Source organism: Ambystoma mexicanum, chromosome 8 (assembly GCF_040938575.1).
Source record: "Ambystoma mexicanum isolate Mex_15411 chromosome 8, UKY_AmexF1_1, whole genome shotgun sequence".
NCBI classification, from domain to species: Eukaryota; Metazoa; Chordata; class Amphibia; order Caudata; family Ambystomatidae; genus Ambystoma; species Ambystoma mexicanum.
This window is the reverse complement of record NC_090929.1, coordinates 1,590,153,804-1,590,170,666: the sequence shown is the minus strand read 5'-3', so window position 1 is coordinate 1,590,170,666 and position 16,863 is coordinate 1,590,153,804.

Genomic DNA, 16,863 nt, shown 5'->3' with positions numbered 1-16,863 from the left:
AATGAGTCTGCATGAAAATGGTCACTGGGAAACTAAGGATTTATGTGCCTTTGGGAGACATTAAACATTTAGGATTAGGATGTTCAAAATGCACTATGTTCCCAATACAAGTCTCTGCTCTCAGGTTGGGATCCACTCATTTGTGGAACCCTTTGCAAATTATAGTGGATACAGGCAAAGGAACAACATTGTGGATCCAATTCCAACCCCAACATGCTTACATTGTCTCCTGAGGGAATAATAGGTGCAGACAATTCCATATATGGTTATGGCCTCTGCCTGCGTTGGAGAGAGAGGGCTGAATTTGCCTGAACCAGATATGGATGGATGAATCAATGTTGTCCGGAGTTAGCCAAGAATCAAAAGCTAGAGGAGCACTCAGTAATTGGGCAGCCCCAAAATGTTTGAATGGCTACAATCCTCTTATTCGTTCACAGATTCCCATTCTTGTGGTCTTCTTCCATACCTTGACAAATTATATTTGCATTAACCAGTTTCTGTGAATGCTAGATTTTCTTCTATGATCAGAGAGAGTCCATGTGACGGTACTTTCTTGCCCAGACATGGCACAGTCAAGTTGCCAGCTCAAGGGCCACATGCTTCTCGAGATCATTGCTGCTTGTTCCCACACCAACCTGTTATGAACTGGCAGAAATACTGAATGACAAGAGTCTGATAACTAGTTGAGCCTGGGGTCACAGTTTTTTATTTATTGTTGTTGCTTGCAGCATAAACCACATCAAGAACAGCAGACACTTTACAACAGGATTGTGCCAAGGTTGTGCTTGCTGTTTTCTATAGTAACGCAGTACTTCTTGGTGGAAAGTGAGAGGGATTTTTATTCCTCCAGCAGGTATTGTTGAAAGAGACACGTTTTTAGTGTTTTGAGGAACTCGAGGATGGGCAGGGGCATTTCGAGCCTCTACTGCGATTGGGTTCCAGAGGGTCTGGGCATGGCAAGAGAAGGACTGCTTGCGAGTCTTCTCTTTGCAGGCTAGCTTTGACTCCAATCGTTTCATAGTTTTGCTACGTGAGGTGCACGAGCCTCCAGAGGTGTGGAGGTTCGCCACCAAGTATGTTGGTGTTCCATTTGAGACTGCTTTGCATAGAAAACATTCAGTTTTGAATATTATCCTTGTGGGCAGGGGGAGACCGGGAGCCAGTGTGCACAGTGTTGGAGAGATACTGTTGAATTTGCGGGCACCTCTAATGTGCAGACTGCAGAGTGTTGTGCAGCTTTGAGGGGGGCTGCGTGGGTGGCTGCAAACCCACTAAGGAGGGTATTTTCCCATCAATGTGTGAGATAATGAGGGCTTGTAGCAAGGGACAAAATTGGAGTGTCTTCCCATGATTGGTCCAGAATTAAATTGGTAATTGGTAATAAAGGAACTATGGGGCAACCAACTGGGAAGTCTCAAATCGAATGCCCTCTGAAAGCCTTGTTTTCCTAAATCATTGTTTGGCAGTGACAATAGAGTGATACCTGCAATTTCACAGAGTAAACCGGTAATTTGACAGACTAGTGACAGCTGTTACCAATTCTATTCAGGATCAGAACTGGGAGGACACTTTACCAGTTTTCTCCCTTTCCCTGAATATCTTGTGAGTACATTGATGGGCCATCATCAGGTATCCTGACCCAGGCCCTCAGAGAACTATAACTTTCTGGCTAATGTGCTAAAACCACACATACAGATGTTACCCGTACATTTAACAACTTTATCTGTGAAAACGTATCCTTTTACATGCAACATTAGTTAAGAAATATATGTCCATAACCTTTCTTTGTGGATTTTCCAGTTTTCAGTGTATTTTCATGTTGTACTATAGTCCTGTCTAACCCACTTCTCTCCTAAAAGTTAACTTTGACTGGTTGATCACAGAGGTGAACCAAGAAAAGGTTGCAACAACATGTTTGCTTAGGATTATGACCATGCTTTTTATACCTCAACACGAGGCAAAGTGGAATCATCGTAACATCTATTAGCAGCATGGGGGATATAATGGCCCTCAGGAAACACATATTGCCATTCATAAAGCATTTACCAAGTCTCAGTACAGGATTGCAAAAGGGATTGGAAAGGTTATGTTAAGCTATGTTATGTTACTTTGCATTTATATAGCGCCTTATGTACCATTGGTATGGTCTGAAGGCGCTGGTAGGTTGAACTCCCTTGGGAACCGAAGTTCAAGTCAGTAGAGAGAGTAGGGAGAGTCAAAGGTGCATGTGAGCACCAGATATGTGTGCAGCTGGTGTGGCATTCGTGTAATAGCTGCTCCTTAGCGGTAGGTGTGGTGGTTGAGAGGTCAAGAGTATGTGTTTGTTCTGGCAGGATTTATCCAGACCGATTGTGGCTGCGTTAGGCCTGAGGAGAACACCTTGCTGGGGGTGTGTAACCAGCAGTGATTAGTTAGAGTGATGGGGAGTATGAGGCAGATGTTGGTATGAGAACAGCTATACCGAATGGTGTCATAGTATCGCTGTGTTCTATTTGAGTGGTGATGTAAAGAATAGAGTAAGCATGGAGATGTGAATATGGTGGTTTACTTTAGGTGCTTGAGATCACGCCCACTCCAATAGTTCCATGAGCTTCATCCGTTCCATGTACTCTGACTTTCCGTGCATTACGACCATTTCAAGCACTCAGACCGTTCCTTTCAATGCTCTTTCAAACGTTCCATGCCCTCCAAACCATTCTATGTACATCACGCCATTCTGTGAACTCCAATTCGTTCCATGCGCTCCCATCCGTTCCATGCACTCCCATCCGTTCCATGCACTCCCATCCGTTCTATGCACTGCCATCCGTTCTATGCACTCCCATCTGTTCCATGCACTCCCATCCGTTCCATGTACTTCAAGCATTTTATGCACTCCACCATTTTATGCACTACTCCTTTCATTCATTCTACCCATGTTATCCTTTCTCCATGCATCATCCATACACATACGTCATCTTCACACTGCTGCTTTCATTCGTTCTACCCATGTTATCCTTACTCCATGCATCATCATCCACGTACGTCATCTTCACACGTTCCATTCACTTAACTGATTCCACCCATTTCACTCGTTCCATCCACTTCACTAGTTCCGCCCACTTCGCTGGTTCCAAGCACATTACCTGTTCATTCACCTACTTCATCCGTTCTACCATTTCACCCATTCCACCCACTTCACCCATTCTATATCAGTTCATCCGTTCCATCCACATACTTCACCCTTTCCATCCACACACTTCACCTGTTCCATCCACACATTTCACCCGTTCCATCCACATACTTCACCCGTTCCATCCACATACTTCATCCGTTCCATCCACATACTTCACACGTTCCATCCAAATACTTCACACGTTCCATCCAAATACTTCACCCGTTCCATCCACTTCACTAGTTCCGCCCACTTCGCCGGTTCCAAGCACATTACCTGTTCATTCACCTACTTCATCCGTTCTATCGATTCACCCGTTCCACCCACTTCACCCATTCTACATCAGATCATCCGTTCCATTCACAAACTTCACCCGTTCCATCCACATACTTCACCCGTTTCATCCATACACTTCACCCATTCCATCCACACACTTCACCCATTCCATCCACACATTTCACCCATTCCATCCACATACTTCACACGTTCCATCCAAATACTTCACACGTTCCATCCAAATACTTCACCTGTTCCATCCACATTCTTTACCCGATATAGGGCATCCACTTCACCCGTTCACCCGATATAGGGCAGACTTTCTAGACTCTGGCACAGTAACGTTATTAGGGAACTGTCAAATTCCGCTATACCAGAGTGGTGTTGTTATATACACTTCTAGACAACTTTGTACCGAGAGGATATTAGGCACACTTCTAAAATCAGCCAGGGCACGCTAAAAGGCACACTTCTAAGTACAATCAGGGCACGCTATCAGGCACACTTCTAAGTACAACCAGGGCACGCTATCAGGCACACTTCTAAATTCAACCAAGGCACGCTATTAGGCACACTTCTAACTTCAACTTTGCAGAAAGAGGCTAATAGGCACACTTCTATATTCAGCTTTGCAGAAAGAGGATAATAGGCAACCAAAAGAACTTTGCAGATGCAGATAATAATTGAAAGCACCATGTCTGTTTTAAATATTAAAGATCTCAGAGAAATCTGAAAGGCACAAGAAATCAAGTTCTGTGTACTGAACCAAGTGGAACTGCTGCCATTAATTCTGAAATAATCTGACAGCAAGATGGCACTCTTCCAAATTTATAGGAATAGAAGACTCGTCATTCGAGGCTCCATCTCTCGCACCAACCATCTCTTCAGTAAGCATTGCAGAAGTGGCAATCCTGACGCAAAGGCAACTTGTTTGAGATTATTAAAGTCCAGCTGACAAAAGATAAGCAAGTTTGAGGGCTGGAAAGGAATCAATTGAATATGTGCATCACATGTGGAACACTTACTTCGGATAAAAAGAGAAGAACTGATCTCATCAGATTTGGCTAAAGAAGTTTGAAGTAGCAAAAGCAATCAAATCATGCAGAGCAGCCAGAAAAAAGGATGGAACAGTCCCTCCTTCCTATTGCTATCTCCTGAAAGGTTTTGTTGGATTGTGTGTGCATGGTCCAGACATGTTGTCCTGGTTGGCTGATGTTACTTTTTTGTACAATAGGAGGATAAAGTTGCCTACTTATTCAATCACTTATTTCACATTGAAAGGGAAGGGTCTCTTGAGTTAAATACAACATATTACCCACTTGTAAACAGATGTGATTCTATGAGAATAGCTAAACCATGTAAGTCATAGTTTCCTAGAAGGGTGTAATTGTCGTCCCTTTGCTGGACCACACCCTTCACGGAAGCTATGATTTACATGGTGATGGTGTGATCATGGCTGATTCCGAAGGGCATACAAGGCTAGCCATCTCTTCTTCGAAGTCATTTTAATCTTGGCAATCCTTTCTTTATGGAGGCCGCTGAGTCTCTCAGATATCCTGTTTGCTTGAGGGTGATAAGCAGAAGAAAACGTATGTTTAATTTTCAATAGTAGCCCTATCTGTTCAAACAGCTCATAAACAAAATGTGTACCATTGTCGGATTTCAGCACTTCACACACACCCCATCTCAGGAAGACCTTGTGCACTAAAAATGTTGCTGTGCAAGTGGCATCAGGGTATGTACACAGACCTGCCTCAACCCACCTGGGAAAGGGACACACCACCACTAATAGATACCTATATCCATTACACACTTGCAGCATATCGACATAATCGATATGTAAATTCTGAAATGGACCATTTGGTTGAGGTATAACCCCTCTAATCATCCACGGTGTATCTCCAGCAGTAAACCTTTGGCACACGATACAGTTTGCCATAAATAATGCAACTTGTTCCTACAATTTCAGAATGTACCAGTCTTCCACAATCGTAGCAGCAAGACGTTCCCTAGTTGCATGCAGCTGTTCAAGCGCGACCTTCAACAATGCTACTGGCATCACCAGCTTTCTAGTGCTATCCTGTCACCAAAATGCTTCTGTGGGGTATAAATAACATCCTGTTCGCTTTCATAATTCCTACACTTCCTGCAGAGCACTTACTTGAATCTCCATTAGTTGGGTTATCAATAATGTATTAAACCCCTCTTGCACTAACATGGTTGTAACTCATTTTCAAAAACATTCTCAGTATCAAACCTCAAAATATCTGGGGAATTTGCAACCCTATTTGCTTCTTCGTCTACAGCTTTGTTCCTGCAAGAGATAAATCTGTTTGCTAAGTGTGCGCTAAGCATTTAACGGCCTCTATGGCTACTGGAAGTTGTAATGCCTTGATCAGCACATCCAATAAGGATGCATGCTGCACTGGAGTGCCGTCTGCATGGTGGCAGCCCATCCTTTTCCAATGTCCTAACCCTGTGTGTATGGTTGACATAACATAGGCGCAGTCACTCTACACTGTCACTTCCTTTCCTTCTTGTTTATCGAGCATAGTAATGAGCGCTACCAATTCTGCCGATTGTACTGAAATGTGATACAGTAGCCTTGCACTTGCTACAGCTTCAAATTCTCCATTTAATCTATGTCTCACTACTGCTGCGCCTGAATGCCTTTTCCCACTAGTCTGATACATTTTTCGAAGAACCGTCAATAAAGAGAATCTCCCCTCCTGCTATAGCATTTTCCTTCACACGGGGTATATTATCATAAAATTCAACATTATTAGCGCAGTCATGCACATGACCACCTTCTTCTATTGGTTCAGATATAATCGTGGCAGGATTCACTATTTTACATCTTACAAGTTTAATCATTAGGTTCAAAATCATTACCTAATATTCTGAAGCTCCTTGGGATGTCAATGTACCCTTGGGTTTTTCTAAAATGGCAAACCCTTCCTCCATTTCTTCAGTCCATTCTCTTCTTTCCTTCATGCAAAATCAAATGAGCTATGTATAACACCTCTTCTTGACAATATTGCAGTTCTCCTTGTCTACCTTATATCCCTTGTCTACTAGAAAAGTCATCAACTGAAAAGAATCTTGTCTGTACTCATCTTCTGTGGTGCTACAAATTAAAATGTCATTTGCGTATTGTATCACAGTACTCTTAAGATCAATATTGCCTAAATCCATTTGTAGGACTCTATTATATATCAATGGGGACTCACAGTACCCATGGGGCAAACAAGTATGTTTCAGTTGCGTTTGGCGAAACGTAAATGATGTCAAGTCTTATGAGTCCATGGGCAATGGGATCGAGAAAAACGCATTTTTCAAATCGATCACTGTGAAATATCGAGCTTCCACCGGGATACTGCACAGTATTGTCGCCGGGTTAGGAACTAAAGGAAACACAGCATCTACAATCTTGTTAAACGGTCTCATATCTTGTATAAATCTCCAGGACCCTGCTTTAGATTTTATGATGGGATAAACTAGAGTATTAGATGACGATTCTGATGGCACCAGAATTCCTTGTTTCATCAGTGCTCATGTCGTCTGGAATATACCCTCATCAGCTTCTCGAGACATGGGGTACTGCTTTGCTCGAGGTAAAATCGCTCCTAGCTTAAGCTTTATTTTAAACTCCCCTATTCCCTTCAATAAACCTTTGTCATAGAGGACTGTGGTCCAAAGGACACTCAGCACCTTCTCCAAGCCTTCCTGAAAAAATGCTGGATGTTGCCATATTATCACCATTTGCTGTGGAACTTCCCTTTTCTCTATTCTTATCCAGTATGTGATGTTCATAAAGAACACCACTTCATCATCTGTTTGGTCTTCTCTGAACTTGTCATCATCAGTGATGTCAGGCAATCTGTACCCTTCCACAAGAGCTATTACTGTCCTCCATGGCCTACCTTCATCGTCTACTCCTACAAGTATTGTCATTTCCTTTTGTACTATGCTGCTTCCAATTCTGTTCCCCCTCTTCGTCCATAGGTATTAGCTGTCCAAGCAAGAACTCGTCAGGTATCCTCACAATTTTTCACACAAAGCCAGGTAGCCATGTCAATAGAATACTCACTCCATACAGAAAATTATCTGGATCTACTGGAACGCCTTGCACAGCCACATGCCCTGTAAATGCCAGTATACATTCTCCTACGTTTAAATAGTTTATTCCTGGAGGGGAGCACACTATCCCTTGATCAGTGAATGTCAGTTTTGTCTTTAAATCTCTTCCCAAAATGTTAACCAGTGTCTGTCGTGAATATAAAAAATGAACAGACATATCATACTCTCCTATGGAAACTGGTAATTCATTAGTAAAAGGAACTCAACTCATACCTCCAGAGAACCCTTGAGCATTTATGGCAATTCCTGACAAAGGATATTTTCCCTCTCGTATACATGAACAAGTAGCTCCAGTGTATACTAGAAAAGAAAAGAATTTGCCTCATATCGTCACATCGACCGTTGGTTCCTCTTGGGGTCTGGTGTCAAAGGTATTACTGAACACATCAAGTCACCCTGTGAGCTATCCTATTGTGGGTACATACTCTTCCCCGTCCCTGTGAAAGGATTCCATCCTACCACAGTGACACCTCCTATTCTGGATGTCAGTACTTGTCCTGTGGTGGCATACTGCTGTGTCTGCATGGGGGCTTGTTGTGACTGCCGTTGCAGTGCATTTATTTCCATTCATTCTTGCTGTTGGATCTGCTGCACTTGTGTCTGATACAATGTCTGATCTTGGTCGTACCCTTCTCTAGTCTGCATACTATATGGCAGAGGATAAGCTGTCCCCCCTCTTGAGAATTGACCATTCTGTACATTCCCCTAGCTCCCACATACATGTACAATGTGCCCTGTCATCCCACAAGTCCAACTTACTGGGATGCCCTTCAGACAAGCCCTCCTTGAATACTTTGGTTCCCATTGCAACGCGCCTTGATTATTTTGAAATCCTCCTCTTCCTCTATAGACTATACCTCTGCCTCGTGGCTCAAACTCACATCCACCTTGGTCCATCGGGCACAAGTTACCCGCCTGCGATGTACCCACTGCTTCCTGAATTCCCATCATTATCCGCTTGTCAATAACGCCCCTTCCATGGCAAACTTTGAAAAATGTTTCTGGACTGACTTGGGTTCCTCAATTTCTAAATAATAAAATGTGGTAAAATAATGGCAGTCTTTTCCCATAGATTGCAATTTTCAAGTTGCCATTTCTCATGATTATCCTGAAAGTAAGCAATAGTGTCTTCATCTTCCTTCATTTTGCATTTCATAATTGCACCCATATCTGATGTGTCAGGATACTGTACCCTGAGCGCTCTCCAAACATCTCCTCTATAATTATTATATGGTGCCCCATCATCTGCTGTATTCTGTGCGGTCACACTAGAATACCCCGCTCTTCTCTATATGTCATCAGCTCCCTCCCCAAGAATAGCTGCCAGGAGATCTTGCATGTCCCCTATGGACAACATATTTCCTCCTGCCAATTTTTCTAGTTCGTATATCCATTTACCAGCACCGAAACTCAAACTCAGGAGCTTACACCTTAAATTATCCTTGTCCATCTGCGTCCATGGAAAATACTTTGGTCTTGTGCCCCCTTTTTCCAATAAGGGAAACTGCATAAACCCTGTGCCATAGTTGAATCCTACTATTAGTCTGTCTCAGGCAGGGACAATCATCACTGTCTGCCTCCTTGTAGGTGACAACCTTAACCTGCTCACATACGGTGGCAACACTCCCTTCTCACTGTACGATCGTCCTCGGGGATGCTCACGATATGCTATGGGATCTGGAGTCCTATCCTTAGGTTGTTCCAGATCAGACTGTCGGGGGGAAAATTCTGCCGGGGTCGGCCGGGCCGTCCGCAGACCTCCGGGCAGGGAGGCCCCAACACCTCCCGTATATCCCAGGTGTGAGATAGAGTATGAGACGCACACAAGGAGCAAGGCGACTCTGCTGTTTATTTATACAAAACGGCAGGGATGGGTCAAGGAGCGTACGCGTCCGTCCTGACACACACATAATCGTGGGGCTCGCAGGCCCTTTTTACAGCATTATGACGCGCTACTTGCGTCACTTCAGAAAGTTAACAAAAACCTATCGCCACTCTTAATTGGTTGCTCGAGTGGTAGGGTTAGTATAGTACACATATAGAGAATGATATTAGTGGACAAGGTGTAGTCAGGTGGTATATCTGGGTTGTCCCTACAATTAGATACATAAGAATTGTTACATGAAGGCTCCTGAGGATTGGCTAATGTTACTGACGTCTGAGATAAGAGCCCCATGTTCTGATTGGTGCATCCGTGAGCTCCCCAGCCTGGGACCACCGTTGTTCCCAGCTCTCGGTGTACCTGTGTTTGCAACAATGTTTCAATATGGGTACGTGCAGACAATGTGAGGATTTATTCATAGGTGGAAGGCTGATCGTTCCCACTGACCGCTCCCACTGTAGCAGGTGTCCATTGAGCCTTTCAAGTGTCTCGGCCTGTGTCTCGTAGTGAGGACCCCAGACGCCTTTTCTCTCCTGAGTTTTGGCATCTCGTCAGATTCGGATTGGTCACGTGAGGCGGGACCGTGTTTGAGGCAGAATTCTGCACAATTAATATTGTTTTTCCACTGTGTGTCTGGTTTAATTTGTAGATATGACTTTACCGTTGGTATGCGGAGTACGAGGTTGCAACATCGTGCCTTTGATGATTTGTTCTTGGATGTGGGCTTGCAACATTGCGACCTTGGCTGGTTGCTCCATCGGGTTCTTTCTGCAGGATCAGCAACCTGACTCTTGCTTTGTTAATGTCCACGGAACTCTTGCTTGAGGCCTACTTGGGCCTGGTGCATAAGTGATTCATTTCGTGCATGGGTGTTTTAGATTATAGTGGCATATATTTCCATGACCAATATCGTGTTTCCATTATACCTCTCACGGTGGTAACGGGTTTCAAGGGAAGCATGAGCAAGCGTTATAGATGAGTTCATGATGCGTCTTGCGTTTCTGTACTCTGAAAGCCTATGTAAAAATAATAAAGATGCACGTCCGTGAATATGCCTGTCGCCTACGTCAGAGCACTGAGTATATTCTTCGTGTAGATTGGTGTGGAAATGTTAAGTGTGTATATTTATACAGATGTGCTTCCCGTTGTCTAGGTCGTCATGGCATCTCTAACGACGTGTGGTTTTTAATCTAGCTGATCCGAGCCGCAGGTGTCGGCATGGCCAGTGCGGGCTGCTGGGCAGGCAGGTGGACACATCCGTATGTTCCTGTACCAGGGTACCTGGTCGTCTGGTAGATGGACAAATTCTTCTCGCGGCGGGTGTCTGGGCCGTGACCCTCTAGGCCAAACGCGAGAGGTGAAGGACGGGAGCCTGGTCTTCCATTCTCCCACTTCAGTCCCCCCTCTGGTCGACTTGTCGACCACAAACATATCCTTCTCGTTATCTCCTCTTACCCTCCATATCTTAGTTATCCCGCCGAGATGTCCATAATGGTTTACATGATCTTCAAATGACCAATACATGTATTCACATGTTCCTCCAGGAGTACAGTATACCCATCTTCCTATGTAGCTCCTGGGGTTCCTTGGGTTCTCGATCTTCACTGATGGTGGGTCTAGATGATTGGTGATAATTTGGGTGCGCAACTTCTCCCTTTCTTGTATTATCACACCTGTATGCTGGCCGTCATCTGCTGGCATTAAGGGGTGCATTCCCACCATTTCCAGCAACTCGTCAGTCGTGCGTGCCTTCCGGGCCTTCCAAAACCTAATTATGATCAGGGCAGCTCCAGCCAAAATAGCACATCCCACTATTATTTTCAGTCCATCTGACAGCCAAGATGGCATCCATGACCATAATAGTGAAAACCAGCTCTTATCCTTGTTTACACCGTTACTTTCGTCCATCATTTTGGAGTGCATCTGGGCCAATTGTGAAACTGCTTCTGTCAGTGTACCATTGTCAGCATCGTTGGCAGGTATGAACGTGCAGCAAGATTGTCCTATCTTTGCACAAACTCCTCCTTCCATTGCTGTGAGGAGGTCCAATACATATCTGTTCTGGAGTGCAACCATCCTTACAGCTCGCAGCTCCTCTTTAATTGCGTTGAACCCATTTACTGTTGAATTGATGGTCATCATTAGTTCCCACCTTGTTATTTGGAGCCATTTTGCGTTTGCGTATGCCTGCAGTCCCGGATGTATTATTGAGGAGAAGAACATTGCTGCTCTGCTGAATAGTCTATGTTCTGGCGGTATTGATGTTAGTTCCGTTTCCGATCTTCCCCACAGGTAATTTCCTGTCAATGGCTCTCCTTGTCTTTTTCTCCTGTTTAGGACAGTATCATTGCTGTTGGTCCTGTTTCCTTGCTCCTTCTGGAGTGGTGCAGATCTCTTTCTTCTCTTATCCCCTTCATCCATTTTAGGAAATTTCGCCACATCGACATGCTTCTTAGGTACCACTAGTGATGGTACATTGACGTGTACCATTGTGCACACACCATTCCACAGGGGAGGCAGTGTATGATATGCCTTTTCCCCACAGGCCCAATAATGGTCCATTATTACTGCTGTTCCCGCTCCCCCCTCAGGTAACTCCATCACGCTTGCACAATTGGTGTTATATCCTACGTCCACCTCTCCTTTATGCTGGTAGCATACTTTGGGCGCAGTCAATGGTAGTATAGTTATCGGGTCTTCATCTTCTTCTACCCATGTGAGCATTGGTACATACTTGATCCACGCCGTCCAACATCGATGATTGTGTGTCTCGATAGTTGAGATAGTTTCTTTTGTTACCATGTTGCTGCCAATCACTCCTATCTCCCAGCTGTTGCCCAGGAACACCTTTCCTGTTATCGTCAGTAGCGGCCTTTCCCAGCATCCTTGTTTACCCGGAACTTCAGTGGCGTACCAATCACATGGTAGGTACTGCAGTGTTACCTTCTTTGTTTCTCCTTTTGCAGGGCCATTTGTTATGTACCTGAATGCTTCAGCATGTAAACTGGTCTTGTGATAACTCAGATAGGTCTTGAGGAAGTTGTTTTCATATGGGTATGAGTCTCGTGTTTTCCATGTCATGTGCACTACTGTTCCTTGAAATCTTCCTTTCGTTTGGAACAGGGCCAAATATATTATGCACTGTGCTGTTTTTTCATCTATTTCTGTGGCAACAAATGTTCGTGAAGCGCTCATGGCGTATGGTATTAATGAGCAAACGTAACAGCTATCCTCAGTTGTCTGCTTACCAATGCGGGTCATGTGTTGGTACCATATGTTGTTTGTGACGTGTGCTGAATCTTGTACATAATTATCAATACCTTTATTGTCTGAGTACGTGCTGCGTTTAACTCTATTTTGCTTGGGTGCAAAATTACTATTACCACCTGACGTAACACCTGTTGCAGCAGGGGACGGGGGTATATTAAGTTTGGGTGCAGCAATAAAATCAATAGCATAGCTGTACTGCCAGACAGAAGCAGCCAAGAACCCGGTGATCATAAAAATCCCTATTATTTTTATTACATATGCTAATTTCACCGGCATTTTGCTCTTACCTTGCTGCGGTCCTGGCAGCTTATTCTTGCGACGTTACAGTTGCCCGCCTGAAAATTCTCAAAAGTGCTGGTTATTAAATGTTAGTTTTGTTACCTTTAAGCTCTCCCTATCAAGTAGTCATTCAGTGCCCAGGCGAAGAGCTGCTCCCACGCTACTCTAAGTGATGGGTCTCTTAGGACTGGCAAGTATGGGTGGAGGTGGGGCATGTGATATTCTATGGCCAGGAGGAAGGCTGTGTAGTATACACGTACCCTTCTCCTTTTTAGGTATGTTGGCCTCTTTATTTCGTATACAAATTGGTGTGACAATTCTTCTGGGTAGTTATCGTCTGGCAGCACCATCTACGCCTGTACACTGAACTTGTTAATTAGCTTTTCTTAACAATACAATATTACGCAGTTCCTGTATGTGCGAGAGAAAAAGAGAACATTCACGTGTTTACATGTGTATTGGTGCAAGCAATGTCCTTTAGTTTTAGTTACAATTGTACTTAGGAGTCAATGGGGGGGGGTTTGCGCTCAGATGGCGGAAGTATTTTTACTCTTTGAGCGCGTGACCATGGGGTGGGCAGTATGGGGATCACCCCTTTCTTCGTCAGTTATCGTCTCCGAGGGAACAATTGGGTCGTTGTCTGTGGTGGAACTTTCTTCCGCTGTCGGCGATGTTGTTGCTGTTCGTCCAACGGACCTGTCGTTGGCGCTGGGGCGGGTCTGCAGTTTGTAGATCTTTAGTCATGTAGGTGGTTCCAGGCACGCTTATCCTTTAGTTTTACTGCTCTTGTTGATACGTCCTCTACCAGATGGGGGCCAGTGAACCTCTTCTCGTGCCACCTTCTATTGAAATTGCGAAGTAGTACGTGGTCACCTTTGGCAAGTTTGCAGGAGTTCTCCTTTCCCAATTCCGTACTTTCGTCTTTTTCTTGATTGCTGGTAGACCCGCCCCGTGTGCGCTCGAGCTGTTGAGACACAAACACGACACTAGTAATCAAAGAAGACACATATTGATACATTTCATCTCCTAACACATTCGCTGAACTTTCGTTATCGGTGAATGCCCTTGACGTTGGTGTTAGGGGAAGGCGCATTTGACGTCCAGTAACCACTTCGTGAGGGGTGAGGTGGTGGTCGGACCCTGGCCTGTTTCTAAGTTCAAACAATGCTAACGGAAGGCAATACAACCAACTTTTCTTTGTTGTTTGTTGTATTTTAGCAATTGCCTCCTTCAACAGGCCATTCAGGCGTTCACATATACCATTAGCCTGTGGGTGGTATGCACATGCAAATTTGTGTTTAATGTTCAGCAGGGATGTAATATGCTGGAACATTTCATTTGCGAAATGTGGGCCGTTGTCTGATCTTAACACCTCGCACACTCCCCACCTGGGGAAGACCTCCCTTACTATGAATTTGGCTGCTCTAAACGCATCAGGGTGTGAACAGGGCCCTGCTTCAATCCACCTAGAAAATGGACATACTACTACAATCATATACCTATTGCCTTGACAGATGTTGATCATATCAACATAGTCAATGTGAAGGTGCCGAAAAGGTCCTTCTGGCCGGGGTATTGTACCTCTTATCACTTTTAGAGTATGACCGGCCGTAAACTGTTGACATGTGAGGCAATTGCTGATAAAATTTGACACATGGGAGGTTAATTCGGGGCAAAACCAATCTTCTCTAATTCGTGCTGCAATTATTTCCTTGCCTGTATGGGCAGGGTGATGTAATTGGCTCAAGGCGGTATTTAACAGTGCCAACGGTATTACAACTTTCCCAGTGCCACCCTGGCGCCATAGTGCGTCGGTTGGTGACATTGTGCATCCTCTTTTCACCCATACTTCTTTTTCGGCCATTGGTGCAGCCGCTTGTAGCTCCATAATCTGTGTTGCTGGGAGATGGGTGTACCCTTCTCTTATTAACATTTCCCTCGCTATTCCCCTCCCTCTCCCTCTCTGTGAGTCTGTGGGGTTCCATATCTCACCAAAATATGCAGCATATTTCGCATGTGCGTCTGCTGCTGCATTTCCTTTTGAAACGTAGTCTTCTCCATTGGTGTGTGCGGTGCATTTTACTAGGGCTAGTTCTTGGGGGTCGTTTATTACTTCAATTAGTTCAGCCAACAAGAGGGCATGTTGTACTGGAGTGCCATCAGCTCTCCTAAACCCTCTCCTTCTCCATTTTGATAGCCCTGAGTGGACAGTGGATGTAACATATGCACTGTCGGAATATATAGTTACTCTTTTATTAAAACTTTCCTTTAATGCCAATATTAGTGCAACGAGTTCCGCCGCTTGAGCAGAGTAGTGCTGTGGTAATTGTACACACTTCATAGCCACACACACCGGCGCCTCCATCATTTTTACTACTGCTGCCCCAGTCCTTCGTATCCCATCTCCTTGATCAATAGTCGATGACCCATCAATAAACAAGAGCTCACCTCCCTCTAGTGCGTTTTCTTCTACTTTCCTAGTACATGAGTATATTTCAGTTACTTGGGTGCAGTCGTGGGCGTAATCTCCCTCTTCAATTACTTCTGCTAGGAACCTTGCAGGGTTAACCGTGCTACATCTAACAATTGCCAGTTCAGCTTTAGACAAAATAATCTCATAACCTGATGCCCTCTGTGTCGTTAACGTGGACTTAGGTTTATTCAATATCGCAAATAGTGCATGTTCCACAAATAGTGTAGTTGGACACCCCATAGTTATTGCTGATGCTTTTTCTACTGCAAAAGCAGCTGCAGCAAGACCTTGTTCACAAGAGAAGTGGCCTAACATTATAGGGTCTAAGTGACCGCTGTAAAATGCTACTGGTTTATAGCCCATGCTAGTTTTTTGGGCCAATACTGCTTTCATCACTGCTGAGTCGCAATGTGAAAATATAAAGAAGCGCCGCTCATAGTCTGGGGATGCAAGTACTGGAGCAGTTGATATCGCGTCTTTTAGTTCGTCAAATGCCTCCCTCATTTCCATAGTCCATCCCAACTTTTTCTCCCCTTTATTTGCTTCCTTCAAACCCTCAAGCAGGGGTCCTATGTATGAGCTGTAATCAAATACCCATGCTCTACAGTAGTTGCACAGCCCCAGAAACTGCTGCAGTTCTCTCACAGTCTGTGGCACGGGAGTGCTTGAGATGGCCTGTGCTCTTTGTGGTGCAATCCTTCTTCCATGTTGGGATATCAGTTGACCAATGTAAAGTACCTGTTCCTGACAGTATTGTATCTTTTCCATGTCTACTTTGTACCCCTTTTCTGCCAGTATCGTCAACATTTTTAAGGAGTCCTCTCTACATTTACTTTCGTTTGTACTGCAAATTATTATGTCATCCACATACTGTAACACTGTGCTTTCCACCTCAACGTTACCCAAATCCATCTGTATTACTCTATTGAAAATTGAGGGTGATTCACAATACCCCTGTGGTAATCTGGTATGTTTCCACTTTGTATTTCGGTAAGTGAAGCTTGTCAAATCTTGTGAGTCTGGGTGTAATGGTATTGAGAAGAAAGCATTTTTAAGGTCAATCACTGTAAATCGTGATGCTTCTGCTGGAATGCCACACAATATTGTGGCCGGGTTCGCTGTTACTGGATACTCTGCTTCTACTATGTTGTTCAAGGGTCTGAGGTCCTGTATGAAGCGCCAAGACCCCCCTTTAGCCTTGCGCACCGGGTACACAGCTGTGTTACATGGTGATTCTGAGGGGACCAATATGCCATTGTTTATAAGGGCAGTTATGGTTTCAAATATGCCCTCATCTGCCTCTTTTGACAATGGGTACTGTTTAACTCTTGGTAATATCGCACCTTTTTTCAATGTTATCCTTACACCCCCTATGCTTTTTATGCATCC